Raw genomic sequence first — 23,953 nt, forward strand, 5'->3', positions numbered from 1 at the left:
TAACCACAGCCCCAAAATCTGCTTATCCTCAGTAGGGGGCATGATCATCTCTGTTGGGGTTGTCTGTTTCATCGTCGTCTAAGGTTTAGTGCTGAGAATTAGTTCCAGGTTGAGATTGCCTAGGGTAATTACAAGATTCTCTATTGGGGTAGCAATGGACGAGCAATCCAGACCTCGCTTCTCAAGAAGGTGATGCGGGCTGGTTCTTAAGTGCAGTGTAGTCCGCAAGCACCCACAAAGTAATGTCCACACCCTGTATTGGTTAAAACAGTCTTTATATAATTAATATTCAAGGTTTGTACACTAATCACAATAGCTCACATTGTGCTCAGAAAATCAACAATGGTAAATATATACAGTTGTAAAGTGGTACCACAAATATCGGATCTCATCAAAGTGTATCAACTATACTGACAAAATACCACACAGATCAATAGAGGAAACCAGCAATATAGAGAGGAGGGAGAGCAAGTAATTGGCAGAATACTGACCCCTTCCAAATGGGCACAGTTTTGTGTGGAGATCCCCGAACCCCCTCCTGGGCAACCTGTAAAGCAAAGATGTATCACAAAGCCCAGTCCATATATTGTTCTGAGTCTTAGTTCCCTCTACAATAGTTCTACAGCCCCAATGTATCCGGAATTGTAGCGTTCGTGGCCAGGAAATCGACTGCCCTTCTTGAGTGCCCTCCAGGAGTCACGGGTCATCGAACGTCTGACTGAGAACAGGGTGAACTACGGCAGTGAAGTGGCAGCTCCGTTCCTAGCGGTGCTCGTCGATGACGGAGCGTTGCCGTCCTGCAAGGAAGAGGCGTGCGGGGCACCTCGGTGACGATCGTTCAGGACCGCAAAGAGATGAAGAACTGGGGCCCAGCAAGGGCGTCTAGTCGTTGGCGTCTGTGGTCTTTAGGTGGCAGGAAACCCACTGCCGGATTTTCTTCGGCGCGTCGACGGTCTGGCCTTCTCCAGCGGGATCAAGCGGGCGACTATGCGGATGAGAGCGTCCTTGAATCAAGAGTTCTTAGGCAAACGGGAGCACGGCAGCTCCAGTCGACAGCGGCGGACGTCGATAGTGGTGGACAACAGTTCGGGCGCTTCTCTTTGGGATTCTGCGGTGGTCCCCGTCCCCAGCCTGTCGTAGGTCTGTCTACCAGGGAGCTTCGGCAAAAATCAGCTAGTGCACAATGGTCCCTCGTAGTTCGGGAAGAGGGTGCCTTACCAGGTCCTCTCTGGGTCAGTTCTTGGAGACTCAGCAGTTTTCAAATTTTGAAGGAGACCAACAGCAATTCTTCTCTTCCAGCAGGGCTTCAAGGTTAAGCTTCAGTTTCACTCTAGTTACTCTTCAGCTTCTGAAAACGAATTCTAGCAGTGAGAGGCCCCCAGATATACTAGTTGATCTCCCATTAATTCTGCTGGGCAACCAATCGGTCAGAAGGGCATTCATGCAGGCAGGCAGCCAATCGGGTGCATACTGCATTCAGGCCATTCACTTCTCTCCAGACACTCACAACATGTTATGTGTATTGGAACAAGTACCCAGCCATTCAACACTCCACACTGCATTCATACCAGTTTCGGGCAGGGCTGTCTCAGTCATTGTGTCAAACGCCAGATACTAGACACCCATGACACAGAATGCGTCTTTGTCACACACTCCATTCACCCAGGTCCCTCCCACAGGGTGTACCCACAACATGCAGTCACTGGGAAGGCTCCAGCCAGTCTGGCCTGGACTTCACAACACCATATATGGAACTTCCACCCAACAGCCGGTCAGGGGGAAGGGACAGAGTCGGGCTTCCCAGGACTTTGGGACAACAAGGTAACGGGCAATAGAAAGCAAGAGGCCACAGGGCCCATCTTGTTTCCTATCAGGAATCAACTGATTCCAATGGCAGGGCCTGGGTATCCCAAAATGGAGGATACTCGGGGCACCTTTCAAATTCAGCATGGAGCTGCCACCAGCCCATACCAGCTCTGTGGGCCAATCACAAGTGCCCAAAAAAACATACTAGGGGCACAGGGTTGTTCCCCCCCCCCCCCCACCCATGGGTGCCATATGGGTATCCCATGGGTCTGTTCACCAAACCAAAAGAGAGCTGCACCACCAGGAGTCCCACATGAACTCCTGCACGGAAAACGCAACAGAACGCACAATAAAAAGCAGTAAAGGGCAAGGATACTGAGGCCCCGTCCCTCCGATGCATTTCCAGCATCACAGTAATTACCATCCTGCGGAAACTCTCGATCAAACAATGGTTCCTTCTGCTCTTTGGGGTCACAAGGACCCCCCTCGCAGGTGGTGCTAAGGCGTTAGAAAACACGAATCACCTCTACGTAGAAGCTTCTTCAGCTGTCGCTCTCTTCTTGTGCCTTCTCTGTGCGTACAAACACCACACCCTCCATTGGGTCAGATATCACGCAGTTGAATGCTGGGATTACCAGATAGAGATTTGATTGATTGGCACAGCCGTGGCTCCTTGTTGCCAGAGGGATGGACACTGTCCAAGGCTCATGTACCTCCACAGATCTAAAGTAAAATTCCTCCTGCTTGCAGAGTCTCCCCTTTTTGTATTTGGGAGCATATTCTCCATTTTAATTCCCTTGCCATCTTTTGCTTTCATCATGTCTGTATTCCGACCCTTTGTGTCCCTGGAGTTTGCTCCACTCTGATTTGAGCTTTTATTGCAGTTTATCCAGCTTTGTTGGTGTATTGTCGTGCGTCAAAGAAACATGCACACACATGTGAACATAGTGAATAATCAATCTGCATCCTTTGCAGAATTTCATCTACCACTGCAGCAGAGTCTTTTCAGGATTGTCCAAGGAATCGATGTATTTCAATGCCTACTAACTTAAAAAGGTATGATGGTCTAGCTGCGGCTATGGATTGCCCCATCTCAACAATTTTTCCAACTGCAATAACTAAGGTAATGGTACCATGATCCAATTATAGGATCGTATTGACTTAACCTGTTCAGTGATCATATTTTGCTTCCTCAATATCTGTAAATTGACTAATTTATGCATTTCTATTAACGGTTTTAAATTCTCAAACGGTATTGGGGAGGGGGCGGTCATATTGGTCAAATCGGTATCCAGTCATTGCATTGCATACAAAGCATTGAATGCCAAAAGCATCGAAAAAAATGCATCGAAAAGCATTGAATGCATTTTTTTCAAAGGTAAAGGTTTTATTATAATTATAATGGTTTTAAGGGGTTAAAAAAACAGTGGTTGGAGGGGATTCGCCCATTAAAAATGGAAAAATGCATTCAAAGTTTTATTTATTTTTTTTTTTTTCGTTGCTTTTTTCTTTAGATGCCAAGGCATTCGATGCAATCACTATAAACCGTCAAATCATTAATTTTGTTAAATTGGTTTGCCGGTCAATACTGGAATTGATGGAGTAGCTCGTAGGTGTCAGTATTTTCCTCGGACCCGGAGCTACTCCGCATGATCCAGGAGCTATTAAAGTCCAGTCTCATGAATGGTGTGCCTGAAAGGTGCTGAAACTGGCTTTATAGCCAAACTATTGCATGACCTCCATGTACATGCCTTCAACCCCTCATTTTATGCTTTGCTGCGGCTCGCACTCTACTCTGTTTCTGTGGAATCCCGTCTCTTGCCATGTTGCTTTACATGTCTTCCATTTCCCTTTCTCTTTAAATTGCTTATTCTCAGTCTCTTTAAATAGTTTTCCCGTTTTGTTTTTATATTTGTTTTCTGTCCGTCTTTACCGCTGCATCATAACCCTGCCACTGCATCGGTTCCTGCATTAACCGCTGTTACTCTGCTGCCACTGCTGCCATTCCGTGAAGCAGCCTTGCTCACTCTGTGCTGCTCCTACAGAATGAGGCGCTAATACATAGTATACAACCAGTCAGTTCCATTTCTTTTTACTGCACATTTATTCCTCGCAGCTTTTTTTTTACTGAAAATTGCAGGGAGGAGAGACGCTTCCCCACCATTCACTGACCCAACACCCCTCGTGTATTTTGCAGCTTTAAGAAAAGGCGCAAAAATGAACTGGACAATAGCTTCTGTAAAAATACTGGATATCCAACAAGACCAACTTACAAATGAGATGCAACTAGAACTTTGTGTAGAGTACATATGCCAATTCATGTTTACAGGGTACGAAATTGTTGGGTGCTATTTAGCTCCTGCTGAGGGCCTAGAAGACCCTGAATGAGTTCGACACAAACGGCTACATTTAGCTCCAAAAGCAAACTTGTATATGAACTGTTTAAAAAGGGCAGTGGTAAAGTTATAGTTGCATCTCATTTGGAGGTTAGATTTGTACGTGTTCGCACCTCATTGTGTAGGAGAGGCAGACGAGTGAACAAGGTTGCATCGCACAAACATGTGGCAGAAGAGGTAAAAAATGCTGCGGCATGAACAGATTAATCCAGTAAAGAGTTTTGTGGTAGATTTTTCTATGAGCAGCAAAGATAGGTGACGACTTGAGGTTTAAAAGCAACTGACAGAAAAGTAAAAAACTAAAGCAATTTATGGTCTCTTTAAACACCTGGCAAGAGTCGAGTATTCATCAGCCCCCAGTAGAGTAAAAGACCTAGCAACACAGCAATCGAAAGGAGGCTTCAAGAAATGTGCGTTTTTGGGTGCATGCCGGTCCCGACCATCTTTCAGGCACTGGGTTCATGAGGATGCACCGTAATGGCTACTGGGATACTATTCCCAGAACTCCTGGTAAGAGATAAATCCAGACACCCAGGGCTATCCCTGCTCCACAAATTCCAATGTTGACCCTTGTGTTTACATGTCTGTCTTCTACACGTCTATAGGTTTGTGAATGCCCTTATTGGTGCCAGACAAACAATGTGCGACTTAAAATGCACACTGTATTGGGATAGTAACGGGCACCACTTTATTATTCCCCTGTATTCAGCCAGTGCAGTGAACCAAGTTTAAAATACAAATGGCATCCGTTCTTCCATACTACAGTGCTTCACCACGTGTTAGTCTCTCTTGATGTCCCAAGAGTTGGTCAACCAGTTTCAGCGATGTTTTTCAGTCGCCAATTCATGCCATCCCAAACTCCGCCTTGTAAATGCTTTCTGTTCTGCCTTCCACTCGACATGTTCTTCTGCTGGGCGAATGCAATTGGAAAAGTGAGAAGTCACTTGGAAAAGTAAAGTTGGCATTAAGCCAAACTTTGCATATAAAATTTGTTGAATCCGTTCCACTGTGCACATTTCGATACTATGGGATCTGCGGATTTACCAGAACAGCTCGTTTATAGTCGCGGAACTTTCTGCATTAATGTATATCTGGGTTTTCGTGAAGGGCATTCGATACTGACCGTATTTCTGGCTTGCAAACCATGTCTGTCTTGATGCAACTGTTGATGCTGCTTTGTAATGAAGTTATACCGTTTTGACTTCATGATGCTTGACCTTGGTGTGCAACGTCTGCATCTCCTCTACCAGGGAAGTCCAGTCATAACACAGCTCCTCTTTAAGGCTCCATACTGTTTGATCTTGTGCTTTCAGACATCCATTGTGCGATCCTGCTGTTGCGCACTTGTCCACATACATGCTTAAACTACATGTATTGAGCACAATATCCGGTTAAGTTTGTTTTTCCAGTTTGACCACTCTAATCCTTCTACTTTCGTCTCTGAGCGGGTTACGTCTCTGGCCTCAATTATTTTTGGCTGACCTAGTCCGTAGCCCCTTCTGAATTCGGTGCTGTCTTGGCACGCATTTCCCACTTTGGCAACAGGGCATTCCTTTGCACACATGATAATCCCGGGATAGTACTCTACACCAGACTTCCATTGGATCCACAGGTTCTGCACTGCCAGGCGACTTTCTTCTCTTCTACCCCAGCCAGCTTTTGTTCTGCGCCATGGTTACCTGTTGCTTAGTAGCTCTGTTTTCTTAGGTCTATGGTCTGCTTGCCTGACTTGTACGTTTGAAAGCACTTCTCTCTGGAAACCCTAAGTAAAAGCAGTATCCTGACACAGCCGGATTCGTGTTGCCATCTGCTACAGTGTCTGCAGGTGCTGCGGAACAATGGTGTACTGCATGCGCCCAGGTCGGAATAGCACCTGGTCAGCAGCACTTTGAGGACACGTGAGACCCTCACCCTGACAGTGCTTCCTCTTATGTGGCCTTATAAATGACTTAACCCGTGATTGCTGGTAGATTAGGGGTGCTGGAGGGGGGCAAGCACTGCATAATACGCTGGCTGCACTCCCAGGGAGTATTTCTCATGGGCTTAGTCCTGTTGGCAGTTCCCCTTCGTGCTCCTTGGAGTGAACAGCAGCGCATCCGACTGCTTCAACCCACTTCCTGCACAGATCTTAGCTGGCTTTGCTTTAGAGATCCTATTCTGGTGTTCCAGCTGTTTGTGATTGGGCAGTGGGGTTTGAGACGCCAGTTCCCCATCTACGGGGCTTTCTGGGAAAGCAAAGTGGTCTGGCTTGCAAGAAATCGCCCAGGATATGCCGTACATCCTTAGCTGGGCAGCTCCATAGTGTACAGTACTGAGATCACACTTCCGCAGTGCAGAGGTCGAGCCAAAAGACACTGCTTTTCACGTAGCAGTTGGACAAATGGCTCTTCTCGGCATCGAGCAGAAAAGTATCCAATGCTGAGAAGGTAAGGTGGAATTGAGGAAAGCGAGGCCTGCAGCTTCAGTGTCAGCCCCTGCAGGAGCACCTCTCCCTCCATCACTTTTGATACTCACTAGTACCCCAAACCTAGGCATGAAGTTGCTTATGCTCGTCTGCCCTGCGGCTGGGTATGCTTCTACCTATTTGGAAAAAGGCGCAGACTCGAGTACAACTCCAGACGCGCCACCTTTGGCATTTATATAAAATGGCACTGGAGCTGTGCAAGTGGGGTGAGAGGGCGGGATATGCATCTTTCGCTGTGCATTGATGGGCTGTCCTATGTGTTATGCTAACATATTGAGCACCTACTGATCTAAATTAATTCTTGTTACTGTTCCTTCTTTCGACATGTGTATCATGCTATGTAGCGTTTCTGCGAAAAATGCTTGTAATTCTTTTGGGACAACCAAATGTCCTTCAGAAAAACACAAGCCCTTCTCGCTGAAGAGAATATCTGCCTTTACCGTGGCATTCTTTTCTGTATTTGGTGTATGGTGGTTTGACGGATTGCGCTTGCTTATGGGGCATTATTGTCTTTGTCAAGCTTTCATGGGAAAGGGCGTTCCCCCTCATGGTCTGATCAATGAATACCTTTGCTGATGTCCTTCTCTGGAGCTTGGTGTGCATTGCAATTCCCTGGGACTTGGTGTTGGGGCTTCCTATTGATTCTAGGGTGTGTTCACATTCTGCATTTTTCTTTGGGACCACCACTGCAAAAGAAATAACCCTGGTCCTTTCACAAACTTCCAGTCATGCACTATCCCAAAGACCTAGCGAGAGGCGGTGGAGATGTTCACACGTGCCAGCTGCTGCAAGGCTTGCACAAGCTGGCGCCACCAATTTGGCTACTTGTGCTGAATTCACTCCTGTTGGCTTTGTCACTTCCACACTACATATGCAGGGTTCAGATTCCCCTTTTTAATTCCTCACACAATTCTCATCCTTGTAAATGTCATCCTCCTAGATTTTACAATGGGAGGGATTCCTGTAAATCTGTTTGTGGTTTGTTGAGGACACTTGTGGTTCCTCTTTTGTGGGGCAAGGCAATTAAGACGCTGGATTTAATACTGAACATCTGAGGATCGCAGAATGTAGCAATATTTGTTCCCATTTAGTCAATCCTGATGTGGACAAGTGTTGGGTTTTGGCAATACTGGAGTGTCTGCATGGGATGCTGCTACTGTAAGAAGTTCCAGTACTTTATTTTCTAAATTCTGTTCAGCCAAGGCAACTGCTTCAACCAAGGCATGTTTAACCCTACCGCTACTCGGTTAAGTGCTGTACAAAAGTATGCAATCGGATAGTGTTTAGCACCATATTTCTTTGTTCGAGATATGCCTGTGCATAGTACCCTATGACAATGTAGGTTAAACAGCTTGTAATTATCTGGAAACCTAAGTGCAGGGGAACATGTTCGACCAAGGCTTTCTTCTCCTTCCTCTGAACAGGTCGGGTGTATTTGTCATTTCTTGTAGTTACTCTACTTTACTTGCATAGTCCATCATCCATTGGTGCAATATCCATTTGCCTCCCACTCGGACTAATTGTTACTGGCCTGGCTAATTGTGTATGGCCTTTTCTCTCGAGTTAGTAAATATAATGTAATGTGCGTTCTACATGTTTCTACCCATTCTACTTTGTATTTATATGGCTATAATCTCTGTATGGATCCTTGATGATGCTTCCTTGCCACGGATGTTGGCAATTTCAGTGTGGAGCTTGGCTTGCAATTTAACGTTTGTACCTTGGCCAACAGCCCCTTGACCAATACACTCGTTATGTGCTTCTGTGCCATCTCAGACGGTTTATTCCTAAATGATGTAAAGAACTGCTGAACAATATATTATGTCTGCTTGAGATTATTTCCCGTTTAAAGACCTTGCACCAATCGGTTTTATGGGTACAAACAAGCATCTCTAATCTGAGTTAGCTCAGCACCCCCTACCCCACATGCTCTGTGACCCAGCCTCTCATATTCTGGCACATTTTGGCAGGTTTAATCTCGTGAGCTGTTTCATTTCAGCCCATGAAAGATTACATTGGATTACAGTGCGCAAGTACTTGGTAAACCTCTCTGCTTAATTGCTTATGTTTGGGAATTCATTAAACAAATTTTCAAATCACTGCGAGCCCATGGGGCATGTAAAGTTATCATTTCAGTGGGTCTGTTAGTGCACAGTAGGTTAATTGTGATGTTTCAGCCTTCCGCAGCTACTGGCGATTCTTGAATTTGTATGTGACTACAGGTAAACTGTGGACTGTGAGGCTGCAGCTGGATTTCCTTTTCTGAGGCTGATCAGAAGAAAGCATAGACAAACAAGAAAAGAGAATGGAGATCCTTTGTCTTGCGCCAAACAGTATTTTATTGATTTACAGATAACTTGCTTTTAATTCAGTTGTTTGTTGTAAGGTTTTAACAGTTGACAAGTTGGCTTTTACGAATTATTTGGCCGTAAACTTGTGAAGGTCTTGTGCAAAAATGAGTGATACTCGGTTTAAAAATGAATGATCCTCTACACGTGTTTCCACGTCATTTGTTAAAGACGGTTCTTCAGGAGGAGTAAGGCCAAAGTTTGGCTTAAGTTTTCGAAAAGTTTCGTTTGGATGCCGTTACCCCTTTGGTTTTGGGATGGCATTCGTGTTATGCTGATATTGGTTTAATTCACGTACTACGTGTTGCTCTACTAGAAATCGCCCTTAATATTTCTTATGTTCGTCTCTAATATGGATAGTAGACAGCGTTGCGGCATGATAACCTGCGTTTGAGGATCACCAATTTTTGTACGAAAACTTTCTCGCAAGTTAACAACCAAATAAAAAATTCGTAAAGGCCAAATTGTCAACTTTTGGTGCAGTGTGTCGCACTGTAAATCACACCTGCACGCGTATGGGAGTGGTTTTCTGGTGGACGTGCTTTTGCATAGCCGGTATGGAGCTAGGATCGTAGGCGTGGTTATTTTTTAAAAGGGTGCTTAATGGGGTTGTGCTTGCATTTGTCGCACCGCTTGTGCTCCGTGGTGTGTACATACATGCTGGACGATTTCAACCATATGTTCCGTTTCATGCTATTTTTCTTCCATTTTTAGTCACTAGTGGACACAACTTGGTGGTGGGGGCAGACTAGATACATTCCCTCTGTCCAGAACTTTACTACCTTTTCATGTTAGTTTCTTCTAAATTTCCTAATCTGGAATCTCCTAGCCCCTTAATCTTCTGCAAACCAATTTGGGAAGATTCTCCATTCTGCTGACTTGAACGATTAAGCCCTTTGCTTCTAAAATGCTCCTCAAGTGACAGTTTCATTATGTTGTATGCCCAATCCACCAATAACTCTGAACTGGATAGGCCAAGTGTCCTTCCATTTCTATAGGCACATTTTACATACATGGTATGTTGCGAAGCATTCTGGCTGTTAAGATTTCATTTCTTCCCAATCTTTATTATTAAATCCTGCACTAGTGGCATGCCATCCATCCACTAACTTTCTGTTTTTAAACAAAAGTATTTACTTTGTTTTTGGAGCTACCCCTTAGCACTCATCTGCTCAACTTTTGGGCCTTTTTATTCTTACTGCGTTTTTTAAATATTTTCCAATAACTTTGTTTTTCATGTACAACCTTTTCAGTTCTTCCCTTGATGTATTACGGCTTGCGCTCCTGCTAATTGTATCCCAGATCTACCAAAGCTGCCTTTTGCACGGTATGCAGTGATTTGAACGAAAAAAAACGAATGAAATAAGGAAAATATTACGGGAAATAAATATATGGGGTAAAGGGTTAAAAGGTGTGCGGTGGTCCGGGGTGCCCCCCCCCCCGCCACCCGCCCCAAGTTAAAATAAATTTGAATGTTTTTCGTTCGTTGGGATTTCGTTTGTTAAAATCGCATCTAACCTTTTTGCACAACCCAAGGAGAAACGCCAACCTTACAGGCAGATCTGCTCTCGAACCCCTTTTAGAGGTTTCAATTAGGCCTCTTAGCTATCAATGTGCGCCCAAGGGTTTGGAGGGAAGCGGTCTGCTACTGCAATGCCAGAGATTAAGATTCATTCTAAACCTTCCAGCCATCAGCCCTTTTGTTTTGCTACAGCAAAGTCTCCAAAGTGGGGGTACCTGTGCAATACCGTGGGATTGGGGATGTGGTGTTTCTGTATTTGGGGGTCATTGAAATTTTGGGGTTGGTATGTGTGGGTGGGAGGGTTGAATACAGACTAGGAATTACTTGTTCCTACTAGCTCTTTCTGGACACTCCTTGAAGGGAGTGATAGTATCACAATACCACTTTGGTGCTAAAGAACCACTCGAACACAACTCTTGTTTCCTCAAGTGATTTTACAAATTCTATTAACATTGGTCAGTGAACATTTTTGCCAGCTTTTATATTTGTTGGACAGAGTTGGAATAGTTGCTATACAGATTGGTAGATGCGTTAAAATGGATGCCTGTTGTATCGTGTTCTTGTGGTTGCGGCGCCCTGGCTTGCGCATGAGATGTTAGAATGTTTACGTTTGTTGGGATTGGAGCCTGGGGGTTGGTTGGAGAGGGTCAGGAGAGAGTGAAGAGAGTGAGAGGAGAGCAGGGCACCAGTTTCACAAATATATGTAAATAAACTTACCTTGGTTTCCACAGAGTGTCCGATTTCGATACATCACTTGTCGACGTGGATCCCGGTGCCACAAGAACCCACGGAGCGATGAAGGAAAGGCTCAAGAGCAGCTGCCCCGAACTGACGCTTGTTCGTGCTGATCGCCTGTTTCTTTTGGAAGTTGGACACGATTCTGCACAGGATGTTAATGCGGAAGTATAAGTAAGCTCATTTCTGTACCTTGCTGAAGCCGATTGGGCGCCCGTCAAAGGGCATTAGAGTAAAGTACCCTCTCCTAGGATCGTGATCACGTGACGATCCCGGACACTGCCAGGCAGTCGGGCTGATTTGCATGGGACAGCCTAAATCACCTTCATTTTCGTCCCAGTAGTGGAATAAAAAAAGTCTCTTCCTTTTCCATGTTTTATTGTTTCCTGTCTCACGCAAGAGACTGAGATTAAAGTAAAGGAAACAAGGTACCAGGCTACACAGTCTCTCTCAAATTGAATTTGGACAAATGTTTTAAAGCATAAATTAGTTATGCAGGGCATCAGCATCCAGCCACCGGCCAGCTGTCTTCCAACACCAGGTCAACCTGTTGTAGTATGGCCAGAATGTAAGGAATTTTGGTTGAATTATATACAAACAGTTGAACAAGAAGGACTTACTTCTCACAAGAAGTTATTGCTACTTCATGCGCTGGGATTAGAAGGCCAAAGGAAGTTCAGGGAGCTACCGGAGTTACCAGGAGAGGAAGCAGGTGATGCTGATGAGCATGAAAAGGCCATTAGGCAGTTGGACAAATACTACGCTCCGGAGACAAATGTAGCCATAAACGGATATCCTTTCTATACTAGGATACAAAAGGAGCATGAGTCGATAGAAGAATGTGTCGGCATTGAGAACTCTCTCCCGCACCTGTCATTTTGGAAATGGTATCACTCTGGACGAATTGATCAGAGATCAAATCATTACCCATTCGAAGGACAGTTTGGTCCAAGACAGATTATGGATGGTGGGTAATCCGTCCCTCCTGGAAACTATCGCTATAGCCAAACGAATTGAACACGGTAAACTATGCTCTAAAGAAATGAAGAGCAAGAAGCGGTGCATAACATGCGACAAAGCGTCAAGATTGCGCCAGAGATGGAACAGAACATGATCAATGCGTTAAGAATTAAGGAACGAATGGACAACACCTCTGTCAAGAGTAACAGACCTAGAGGCTTCGAGAATAGAGGAAACTCATATAGAGGAAAAGGTTGGGTGAAAAATGAACCCAGATCGTTGAGCGCACAGCCTAGAGAAGGGGACAGGTGTTACAATTGTGGCAGGTATGGCCATTATGCTTACGCTAAACAGTGCCCAGCTTTAGGGCAGAAATTGTGGAATCGGAGGGCATTTCGCTGTCACCTGCAGATGAAAAAAAAAGGTTTCTACCATACAAGATGAAGAAGAATCAGATGAGGAAAGAGTATTCCTAATTCGTGTGCCACCCGAAGGAGAATTCAAATGCCCAAGTAGTGTAGTAACATTCGACAATTGGAAGCTCAAGGTAAAGGTGGATAGTTGCTCACCATGGACAATTATTACTGAGAACTTGGAGAAACTTGGTAACATGCGGTCTTAAAAGTGAATTGAAGGTTTCTGATATTAAAGATCCAGGAGGTTTTGAAGGGTCTAAGATCGAAATGGTTGGTTGGTTTTCGTGTATCATCCAATTCAAGGACAGACGAGCTCAAGTGAAGGTCTATGTGGCCAAGAAGGGAGTGAACGTTATCGGATGGAGAGATCAAGATGGTTTAAGAATCAGGTTAGATACCTGTGAAGAGGAGCAGATCTTGGTCGTTAATAGTAGTCAAAGTCAACCGAGGAAAGCTGAAGGCAAAGTAAAATTAGGGTTGCTAAATATTTCGCACATAGGATTCGTCTCAAAAAAGAAGCAGTGCCAATCAAACACTTGAAATCTAGGCCCATACTTTTCGCTATAGCTGACAAAGTTGAACAGGAGTTGGTAAGATTGGAGTCAGAAGACATCATAGAAAACATTGAATCCTCGGAGTGTGTAAGCCCGATTGTGGGTCCGCTTAAGAGGAATGGGAAACCAAGGATGTGTGTGGACCTAAGAGATGTCAATAAGAACATTATAATTGACACTTTTCCTCTTCCGATAATTTCTGAAATGTTGAATCGTATTGGAAGTGCAGACTTATTTTCAACGATTGATCTTTTTAGTGCTTATCAGATATCTCTCACGGAAGACTGTAGAGACATCACAGCATTAATTACACCACATGGGTTATACAGATACAAGCGCATGTCTTTTGGTTTGGCGTCCGCGGCAGCGGTATTTCAGAGGGTTACGATGCATGTCCTTAAGGGTTTGCAAGGAACACTGGTATATCAGGATGACATCATTGTATATGGCAAAGGTTCGGTTGAGCATGATGAAAGACTTAAGGAGGTATTGAGAAGGTTGGAGAATGTGGGGTTGAAGATTGAACATAGTAAATGTAAATTCCGTATGGAAGAGGTTGAGTATTTAGGGCACACAGTGAATGGTAGAGGTTACAAGCCAAAAGGGGATACTTTGAAGGCGATAAGAGACTTGCCTAATCCTAGTAACAAAGATGAGCTTAGATCATTCCTAGGATTGTGAATATTATAACAGATCTGTTAAAAATTGTTAGTGTGATGGAACCTGAGGCGGCTGTTAAAAAAAAGATGGCAAATTCAAATGGAGTGAAGAGTGTAATGCAGCAGTGACGTGCATATAAGAGATTTGTAATTCTGCGGCGCTAGGGGGGTTTGTGTTTGGGAATTTGACTAAGGTGACTGTGGATGCAAGTGGTAATGGAATGGGTGCAGTATTGTCTCAAATTGATGGGAACGGTAGTCAGAAAATGCTCAGTTATGCCTCCAGAGCTATTTCTGACACGGAGCAGATACTCGTTAATTGAGAAAGAGCTGTTAGCCTGCACTTGGGCTGTAAATTACTTCAGGAAATATTTGTGGGGAAGCAGGTTTGTAATACAAACTGATCACAAGCCTTTGGTAGAGGTTCTTACGGTGAAAGGGATGTGTAAGGCTTCACCTAGGTTAACCAGGTTAAGCATCAAACTGCAAGACTATCATTTTAAAGTGAGATATGTGCCAGGGAAAAGAAATGTCATTGATTTTTTTTTTTTTTTGTCACATTTGCTGTTGAAGAGCAATGAGACAGAGGTAGAAGGTAATGAAGAGATGGTGGCAGTTGTCTTCGAGGTTACTTCGAAACAAACTTGGTTAAGTGAGTTCAGCAAAGATGTTCTACAAGAGGTCAAAAAATACATTGAGTCGGAATGGCCAGAGAAGAGATTGGTTAGTGAGGGGTGTCTGAAGTTCTGGGAGGTGAAGGAGGAGTTGTCCATGGAAGATGGATTTCTACTTAGAGGTGACCAGTTAATCCCTCCCCTAGCGTTATGTGTTGAAAATATGGAAAAGTCACACATGGGACATCCTGGCATCACTGGTACTAAAAGCAATGTGAGGTCAAAGTATTGGTGGCCAGGAATGGATTTGGCGATTGAAATTTTCATTAGAAATTGTTAGCTGTGTCAGAACAGCAACAAGAGTTGTAAAATCTTCAAATCAGAACCGATTAGTATGGATAAAGGGATAACACCATGGGAGAAGTTGGGCATTGATTTTGTTGGACCTTGTGTTAAATTGATAGGCGAAAAGCGATTCCTGATAGTTATGGTTGACTATTATTCAGGCTGGTTAGAGGTAAAAGCTGTTAATAAGGCAGACTCCTTTGAAATAATCAAATTTCTTAAGCATATCTTCAGGAGAGAAGGGTTTCCCAAAATGATCAGTGATAACGGCGTGCAGACATGTCAGAGTATGCCAGGAAGTCGGTAATTGAATGGAATTTTTCTTCATTATTTATTTAAATTTGTATAGCGCGCAAGCAGCCCAGGGGCATTGAGGCGCTGTTACTTGCATGAGCTTAGTTACAGGCATGGTATCAGTAAGAGGCATATTACAGATAGGAAAAAGCAAAGTTATCATTACAGATTATGCGGTTGGTCAATACAACTTAAGCAGTGGGTCCTATGGTTGGTGTTCATGCTGCTGCGAGGGACCTTATGAGAAGAGGGTGGTTTTCAGTGCTTTGCGGAAGGCTAGGAGGGAAGGCTCACTGCGGATGGTGGGAGGTAGGGCATTCCAGTGAGTGGGTGCGAGATAAGGGAAGCTGGATCCACCTGCTCTGGATCTTTTTACTAGTGGCACAGAGAGCATGTTGGTGTAGGGTGATCTTGTTGGTCTTGTAGAGGCGACGGAGTGGATTCTTTGAGAGGTAGTCGGGGGCAGTGAGATGGATGCATTTGTGTGTCAGTGTGAGCGCTTTGAAAATTATTCTCTCCTTTATTGGGAGCCAGTGGGCTAGTTTTCTGGCTTCCGAGATGTGGTCCCTTTTGGCAATACCTTGGGCTGCTCGGAGAGCACTATTCTGGATGACTTGTAGCCTCTCCAAATTTCTTTTTGAGGTTCCTAAGAAGAGTATGTTGCAGTAGTCTAGCCTGGAGCCGGTGATGGCTCTGGCTATGTTTGTGCAGTTCTCTTTGGAGAGGAAAGGCCTGACTGCGTTGATCAATTTAGCATGATATGCGGCTGAGGAGGCAATGGCGTTGACTTGTCTGTCCATGGAAAGGTTAGAGTCTAGATAGACTCCCAAGAGTTTTGACTGAGTCTGAAACAGGTATTTTGATGGTGTCGATGGTGAAGTGACTGAATTGGGAGTCAAGTTTTTTTAGCGTTTCGGGGGAACCTACCAATAGGAGTTCTGTCTTGTCAGAGTTGAGGCATAGTCCATTGTCTGCCATCCAGGCTTGGATGGTGTTGTAGAGGTTGTTAAGGGTCATGGAGTCGGTGTCGTAGTTGCCTGTGAGGGTAAGGAGGATCTGGGTATCGTCCGCGTAGTGTAGGATATACCCATAGCGTCGAGGATGCGGAAGAGGGGTCGTGTGAAGATGTAGAGTGTGGGGGAGAGGCATGAGCCTTGGGGCACGCCAAAGAGTATGATAGTGGGTGAGGCAGAGGCTAGATCGGAAAATACTTGCATGGTTCTGTCTTGTAGGAAGGATGTGATCCATGCTGTGGCGTCAGGGGAGAACTTGGCAGTGGAGGAGAGATGATGGCAAAGGACGTCATGATCTACGAGATCGAACGCTGCAGATAAGTCAAGGAGTAGGAGAAGAGCTGGTTTGCCCATGTCTCTGGCATCGTCCATTTGGTTTTTCAGGTCAAGTAGGGCGGTTTCAGTCCCATGTCTAGGGCGGAAGCCAGATTGACGGAGTCCCAGGAGTTTGTTTTCTTCGATGAAGTGCTGAACCTGCAGATAGGCTGCTTTGTCCAGTATTTTGAGGAGGAAAGGGACAGTGGTGATGGGGCTATAGTTGTTGGGGGAGGTGGGATCGAGATTTGGTTTTTTTAAGAGGGGGCGGACCCATGCTTCCTTGAGGGAGGTGGGGACTTTCCCTGTTGCGAAGGAGGCATTAACAAATGCTGTCAGGAAGGGTGCAAGCGCTTCCGTGCAGTCCTTGATGAGTGGCTGGGCAGGCATCACCTTTACAGTTGGATGCTTTGATGTTCTTCATTATGTTAATGATGTCCTTTTCCTGTATGGATTTGAAGGAGAAGGGTTGGGGAGGGTCTTGGGCTGGTGGTGGGGCAGGGATATGAGTATTGGGCAGGGCTTGTTTGGTAGCTAGTATTTTGCTTTGGAGGCGGCTCAGTTTTGTTAGCATTGCCGTTTGAATTTCGTCGCACCAGGCTTTGTCTTTGGTGAAGTTCTGGGGGGTGGGAGTATGAGTCTCTAGCTCCCTAAAAATTGCAAAGATTTCTTTTGTGCTGGATTGGGCTTCCGAAATTCTGGATTCAAAAGATTTGGATTTTGCTCGGGTGATAGCTTTTTTGTACTCCGTAGAGCAGGCTTTAAAGATCAGCTTGTCTTTGTCAGTGTGGGAAGTTTGCCACTGAGTAAGTGCTGCCTTTTTCTTGTTACGGAGTGCGAGCAAGTCTGGGGTGAACCAGGAGTTAGAGTGGGTGGTGGGTTTGTATTTACGGGGTTTTAGTGGGGCAATGGAGTTGATAGCTGCTTTGATGGCAGCATCGTAGGTTGATGCAAGAGTTTCTGGGTCTGTGGAAAAAGGTGGTCTGAAGGCTGGGCCTTGGAGGAAGGGCAGTAGTCTTTCCTTAGTGAGCTGGCGGGAGCTTCTTGTGAGGCAAGGTGGTAGGGGTTGGGGTGGCGGGGAAGAGGAGTTAGTGGTGAGGATGCTAAATGTGATGATATGGTGGTCAGACCATGGGGTAGGAGTGTTTCCAGTGATGATGAGTGGGCAGTTGTGCTGAGCAATCCAGTCGAGTGTTCTGCCCTGAGTGTGCGTTGGGCTAAAGATGGTGTTCTTATAGCCTAGTGTTAGGGCTGAGTCAAAGAATTTGGCTGCTGGGTCCTTTTTATCCTGGAGGCCTAGGTTGACGTCCCCAAGGAGAATGGCTTTCGAATGTTTTTTGAGGTTGTCAGATAGAAGATGGATGAGGGAGGCTTGGAAGTCTCCTGTTGGGCCAGGAGGGCGATAGACAATATGAGCGGTAATGGTACAGTTGGGGGAGAGGATAATTTTGACTTGGAGGTAGTCGTTGTTGTTGTGTAGGGATTTTTCTACCTTTCTAATACTATAGCAGTCCTTAACGATGATTGCGACACCTCCACCTTTAGAGGGGCGATCCTGTCTGGTGATGGAGTAGCCAGAAGGGAGTGCCAGGGAGAGCGCAGGGCCAGAGGCCTCGTGTAGCCAGGTTTCAGATATCATGAGCAGGTCAAGGTCATGGGTGGTTAATTGCATATCACACATTTTGCACTGGGGGGCGCAGTTTCAGTGGTGGTGGGCACAGGTGAGATCACATTTGGCACAATAGCATTCAGGCAGGGCGGGAAGCCGTATCGGGCTGCGGGCGGGAAGCGGCATCGATTCGGCGGGAGATTCGAAAGATGCTTTCCTGAAAGCATTGTGGGCGGTGATCATGCCTTCCATGGTGGAGGCCATTGCAATATGCGCGAGACGCGCTGGATCAGCTGGGGCTCCGAAATGGAGATTGTAGTCGGCAGACAGCTGATCGAGCACAGCTGATGGAGGCACTCGCAGCGGAGCTGCAAAGAGGAGTGCAGGCCTTGTCCTCTGGCCTTCTCCTCGCGGCTTACATCATCCCCAGAATAATGGGTTAGTTGAAAGGTGTAACAGGATGGTGGTAGAGACTGTGGAGTTGGCCTTAAGGAACAACATTCCTGTGGATGAGGCTCTTTTGGAGAAACTTTGGAGTGTGCGGATGTCTGTTAGAAGAGGGTTGGAGGTGTCTCTGTTTGAATTGATGAGAGGGAGAGCCCCTAACACGTTACTGAATCCGGAATGGGTTAATCAAAGGGGGAGATAGGAAACGAAGGTTGAGGGAACCTGTGAGCACCAAGAGAAGAGATCTGAGGTGTCTAAAATTCTAAATCCAATTTGAGAATTTTGTCAGGTGACTTTGTGAGGGTGAAATTAGGGCGCAGAGTGAGGAAGGGAGAATCTAAATATAGCAGCTCTGTTGAGGTGTTACAAGTATTAATAAGGGTGGTGAGAGTTAGTGGTGGTTCCATATGGAATTTGGACAGAGTGAGTAAGTGGTGGTGGAAAGGAGAGTGTGCCAAATATAGACTGTTTAAATTTAACAGAAGAGCAATTGATTTGTTCGGAGATGATGATGTTCGAAATGATGTAAGGGATGTGAATGTGGATACTAGGTTGCAGGGGGGTGATGTTGATTTACCACAGAGAAGTAATGTTGGTACGAATGTTGCGATTAGAGATGTGGACAACATGCAACAGGGAAACATTACTGGATCCAATTCTGTTAATAGGATGATACGTGACTCAAGAGAGAAGAGATTACCATTTTGGTCCAGAGACTATGTTATGGCGAAGTAATGTCATTTGAACAATGGAGAACCAGGACAAGAAGGTCTTGTCGTTCTACCAATTGTGTTGTATCGAGACTGATTGTTTTTACTTTTCTTTTCAGGCTCTATATGTTCAAAAGTATTCTGATTTTAGTTTGTTAGTGGTTATTATAAGTTGTTTGCTATTCTGCAAAGGGGGGTGATGTTGTATCGTGTTCTTTGTGGTGACAGCGCCCTGGCTTCCGTGTGAGATGTTAGAATGTTTACGTTTGTTGGGATTGGAGCATGGGGGTCGGTGGGAGAGTGAAGAGCGAGAGGAGAGCAGGGCGCCGGGTTCACAAATATATGTAAATAAACTTATCTTGGTTTCTACTTGGTGTCCGATCTCGATACATCAATGCCCTAGGGCCGGGCCTCAAAATTTGCACTCCGCTAGCCATTTGTGAGTGATGATGGACTTTGGCGAATAAAGTATTTGCTGCAATAATGGGGAGAACTGAGAGCGCAAATTACTTTGCCTGGCTAGTAGCCTGCAACTTGAAATTTCTACCCGTGTGTGGTGCTTGAAAGGCGTTGAGGTTCCACTCTGTGCGTGCCTGCGTGTTGTGCCAGTCATGGTGAGCATTACTAGCCATGCCTGGAACTTCCCTGATCATTGTGGGGGTTGGGGGGGGGTAGGCGGGAAGGGCGTCCAATCCTTGATGCATTGCTGCTCATTTGGTGAATCCCAGAAGTCTGCAGAAGAGCTAATCTTTTGCTGCAGCTGCTACGATCCTAATTTCATTTTAGTTTATACATTTATGTAGCTCCTACCGTTTGTGTGTGGCGGGATGGGGGGGGGGGGGTTGATCCTCGTTTTTTTTATTTTTTATTTTTTATTTTGGCTATTGCTTTGATTAATCGGCGCAATTTACACAATCTTCTTATGACTTCTGCAAATGGAAGGAATTTGGAATTCCATTCCTGGAATGACCTCACAGTGCTATGCAGAACTCTGACGGTGTAATGACTTGCTGAGATTTCTAGTGAAGGCCAGTACTGGCCCCCTCAAAGGGATTTGTGTAGTGGATCTGCATTGGTTGATGTCCCACACTGCAGGCACGGCCTCGAAATCCCTGTAATGTGTGCTGTGCCCTCCGCGATTCCTCTGCATCCTTCTGTATATGGGAGCAGCCCTAGCATACTCTGTCTTGAGGGAAAGCAGATCGCTTCTGGAAATGGCGTTCACCCTCCCACATCCTGCGAAGCGAACGCATAAGCTGACTTCATTGGGTAAGGTCTCTGTGCAGTCAGAGTCCTGTAATGATAACCAGTAGCACCTTGTGGTGTGGGCCTGGTGGCTCTTTTGCGTGCAAACCAGTTGTAGTTGGCTTAGTTCCTGGACTGTACGGGGACAGCCGTTACTAGTAATGCCAGAGAGATAACTTAACGTACTACTTCTAGAAAGAGTTGAGGGTATGAATGCAGCTGATTGATGTAGGGAGGCAGCCGGTCCATCTTTGTCTAGCCATGGGGTTAGGGGGATATGGTGGAAATTGGTTTGGTACACAAGCATATTGATGGGGTGGGGCTAGTTTTGACCCCTGTTGCTTCCTGCAGACGAGTCTGCTGTTGTCCTATCTGCAGAGCGCTTGGGTTTCTCATGGAATTGTGGTATGTGCCATTTTACATTTAAAATGGAAAAGACAAAACTACATGTTATAAAATGCCAATGAAAAATGGGACTGGATGACATGCTTGGAACTGGTGAAACTTAAGAACTCGGCCTCGGCTCCTGCATTTGCATTCGTTTGGGTGGCAAGTGGCCCACGCTATCTCCAATGTGTACAGTTTCTCGTTTGGTTGCAGTTGACGAGCTACCCACATGTGCATCTCAGCCCTCTTTCCCCCCCCCCCCCCCCCCCCCCCAAATGTCCTTCCTCTAGTCTTCGGTCGGCCTAATACCAATCCTAATCGGTTTTTGCTTTATAATCTCGATGCTTCCCAATTGCGCACCCTTTTTTTCGTTTGGCGGCACCCAAATTACCCAATGATTGCTTCTCTGGTCTCTCAAATGGCACACAACCTTTTGGTCATTGTGTGGCCCATATTTCCCAGATCAGTGAAATTATTTATATGTGCTAACTTGCTGAGGTGCTGCTTCTAGTGTGACGTGTAGACCAGGAATAGGAAGCATGGTGCGAGCTTACACACCCATGTTGTCCGCTTGGATGCAGTCGGAGTTTACTGCTGGGTTCCACATTGTGGCTGATGCTTTTTCGAAGGCATCAATGGTTAGAGAAAATCTGATTGCTGCTGGCAGACCGCTAAGGGGAAGCGCGACATCCACAAGAGCGCTGGAATCTCTCTCCCACTCCCTCGCTAGTGGATTACAGAGGCGAGCAGCCCCGGGCGGGTTGGAAACTGGCAAGTGTTGGGAGGTAGAGGTGGGGAGCCAGATTTCATGTGCCGAGCCTGGGAAATGGCTGCACAAAACGCTTTCTGCAAACCATGAGCAAGTTTAATCTTTTTTAAGGAGCACAGCGAAACGGACACCTTGATTTGCATATAATTAACACAAGGTTTTCCATTATGGACCCCCCCCCCCCTTCTCCGCTAATCCAGTGCCAGCCCCAGGTCTGCCAGCGTCATTTGTGCGCCCCACCACAAATGCACAACAGCCAGGCCCGGACTGGCCTCTAGGACAATAGGCCCATGGCATGAACCAAAAACGCAATCTGGGGCTGTTTTTTGGGGAGGTGGCCCACTTTTTTGCCATTTGGGGCCACTTCGATGCGTTAATCCTCTCTGCGGCTAGTAGTTTTGACCTGTGTTGCAAAATATTCTTTAAAATGCACAATTTACATCACACTTTATCAAACTCTCCATTGGTTACTATTCAAACAGTGTCTCTAAAGGAATAGCCATGTGCAACGGTGGGCCACTTTTTCATTGGTTCCCGAGACAATTTTATGGCCCAGTCTGACCCAGAGAACAGCTGGGGGTGCAGTTCCAGCCGAATAGAACTGAACCCCCTGCTATTCTTTAAATTGTGTTTAAGCTCTGCGTCTGGTGTGATTCTTTGAAAGGCGCTGGGCCAGACTTTGCCTCCAGCTCACTGTCTTGTAAACTTAATTTCATAACCCTGAGGTGGAGGGCAAGGTCTGGCCCAGCGCCTTTTAAAGAATCGCGCCTGGCATAGCGCTTTACAGCAGGAGGCTCAGTTCTCTGAGCCTCCTGCTGTTCTATAAACTGTGTTTAAGCACTATGCCAGGCGTGATTCTTTAAACCGTGCTGGTCCAGACCGTGCCGCCAGGTTGTCATGTAAACCTTTCAACTTGATGGACCCCAGCCGGCCCATAAGACTGGGGGTCTCCAAACAGCCCTTTAAAATGAGCAGCAGCACCCTCGAGATAGATGGGGATGCAGATTCGTACTCTCGCATCAAATCAATAATGACAACTCAATAGTTTGGCAAAGGGAGTCAGTTTAATGATGGTACAAAAAACAGGGAGTTCAATGAACATCAGCAACCGCTTGATCTTTCTTCTCGCTTAAACTCTGATTCACTTCAGAAAAACAACAACATTTATACCAAAAACTCGTTATCAGTGGTATGTAATCTCAAAAATCTAACCTTCAACTTGATTGGGTATAGGAAGGTAACTTTAATATTGGTACTATACCTGTATATGGTAACAGGGAGAGGGGATTGGATAATAATGTCAGGTGAGGCAACTAAGCCCTTCCTTTAAACTGGCTACTGTGAACGTCACTAAAGGTACGGCATCCCATTGGCTCTACTCTCTATAGGACCCTAGATTACATGGTCCACTATGATTGGGTTGCCATTGATCCCACACATTCTTTTTTACTTGCGCTTAACAGCATGCAGAATAATTAGCCAGGTGCAGGGAGTAGACCCATCACCTCAGTGGCCGTGTCAATTACTGCTTTGTAGTTTGGCCTTGAGTCTGCCTCTTGGTCTGAGAGAGCGAACGACAAGGCTCCATGCGTAGGTGTGACAGTCTCATCCCTAGAAAAGTACACTACTACACCACGTAACATGGACACTGTGAAATCGGCCTCTTCATGCAGTTGTGTATTTGATTTAGTCCGGTCAGTCGTATACCATCTGCGGCTTATCTCGACCTTGCTGAACAGGAGACTGTTATTCTTCTCTTTAACTGTAGGCATTGCTAGCCTGTTCCAGCCTGATACGACTTGGGTTATCTTCCGTGGGGGGTTCTTGTAAAAACTTGATACCTGGAGTAACACTGTTCAGTCACGGCCAGACGCACACTTGGTTGAAGATTTATTATAAATATTGCAGAAAGTAACACACAGCAGGCGCCCTCCTCAAGAGGCAGCCTCCAACTGCTTTTACATACAAAATAAAACTTACACAAACATTCTCATTAGAATAAGCACATCAGTACATTCCAGTTAGAATCTGGTTACATCATAATGTCATTGAGTTGCACTGTGTTAACTTAAAGTAAGTCTGACCTTTTCTAAAGTTAATAAGAACTAAAACTCAACAAACACCCGGACCAGCAGGTAAGATATATAAGTATGTTTATTGCATGTTAGTTGCCAGGAACAACATTGGCATGTCCCCTCAAGCCAGCATAGCTCAACTGTAAATCTTAGAACCCAGCTTTCAGAGCATAACATCCCAACACTCCACTCATTCTGACATCACAACATTCCATGTAACAGTGATGTCACCACCTCACCTCAGATGCACATTACAACACCTCTCCCTTT

The 23,953-nt window shown here is 45.5% G+C and overlaps 1 protein-coding gene across 5 annotated transcripts in view; it reads left to right on the forward strand.

The window, feature by feature from the left end:
• Window positions 1-23,953, forward strand: part of CSNK2B (casein kinase 2 beta) — a 148,947-nt gene that overhangs the window by 33,682 nt on the left and 91,312 nt on the right. The window contains exon 2 of one of the 5 annotated variants that reach the window (XM_069635097.1): window positions 2,782-2,929. The exons of 3 other annotated variants lie outside the window; for them this stretch is intronic. The gene's annotated coding sequence lies outside the window, so the exon portion shown is untranslated. Of the gene's footprint in view, window positions 1-2,781; window positions 2,930-11,267; window positions 11,446-23,953 lie in introns of all 5 variants that reach the window. One more of the 5 variants, XM_069635096.1, reaches the window with a different exon arrangement.

The sequence above is a fragment of the Ambystoma mexicanum genome, chromosome 13 (assembly GCF_040938575.1).
Source record: "Ambystoma mexicanum isolate Mex_15411 chromosome 13, UKY_AmexF1_1, whole genome shotgun sequence".
NCBI classification, from domain to species: Eukaryota; Metazoa; Chordata; class Amphibia; order Caudata; family Ambystomatidae; genus Ambystoma; species Ambystoma mexicanum.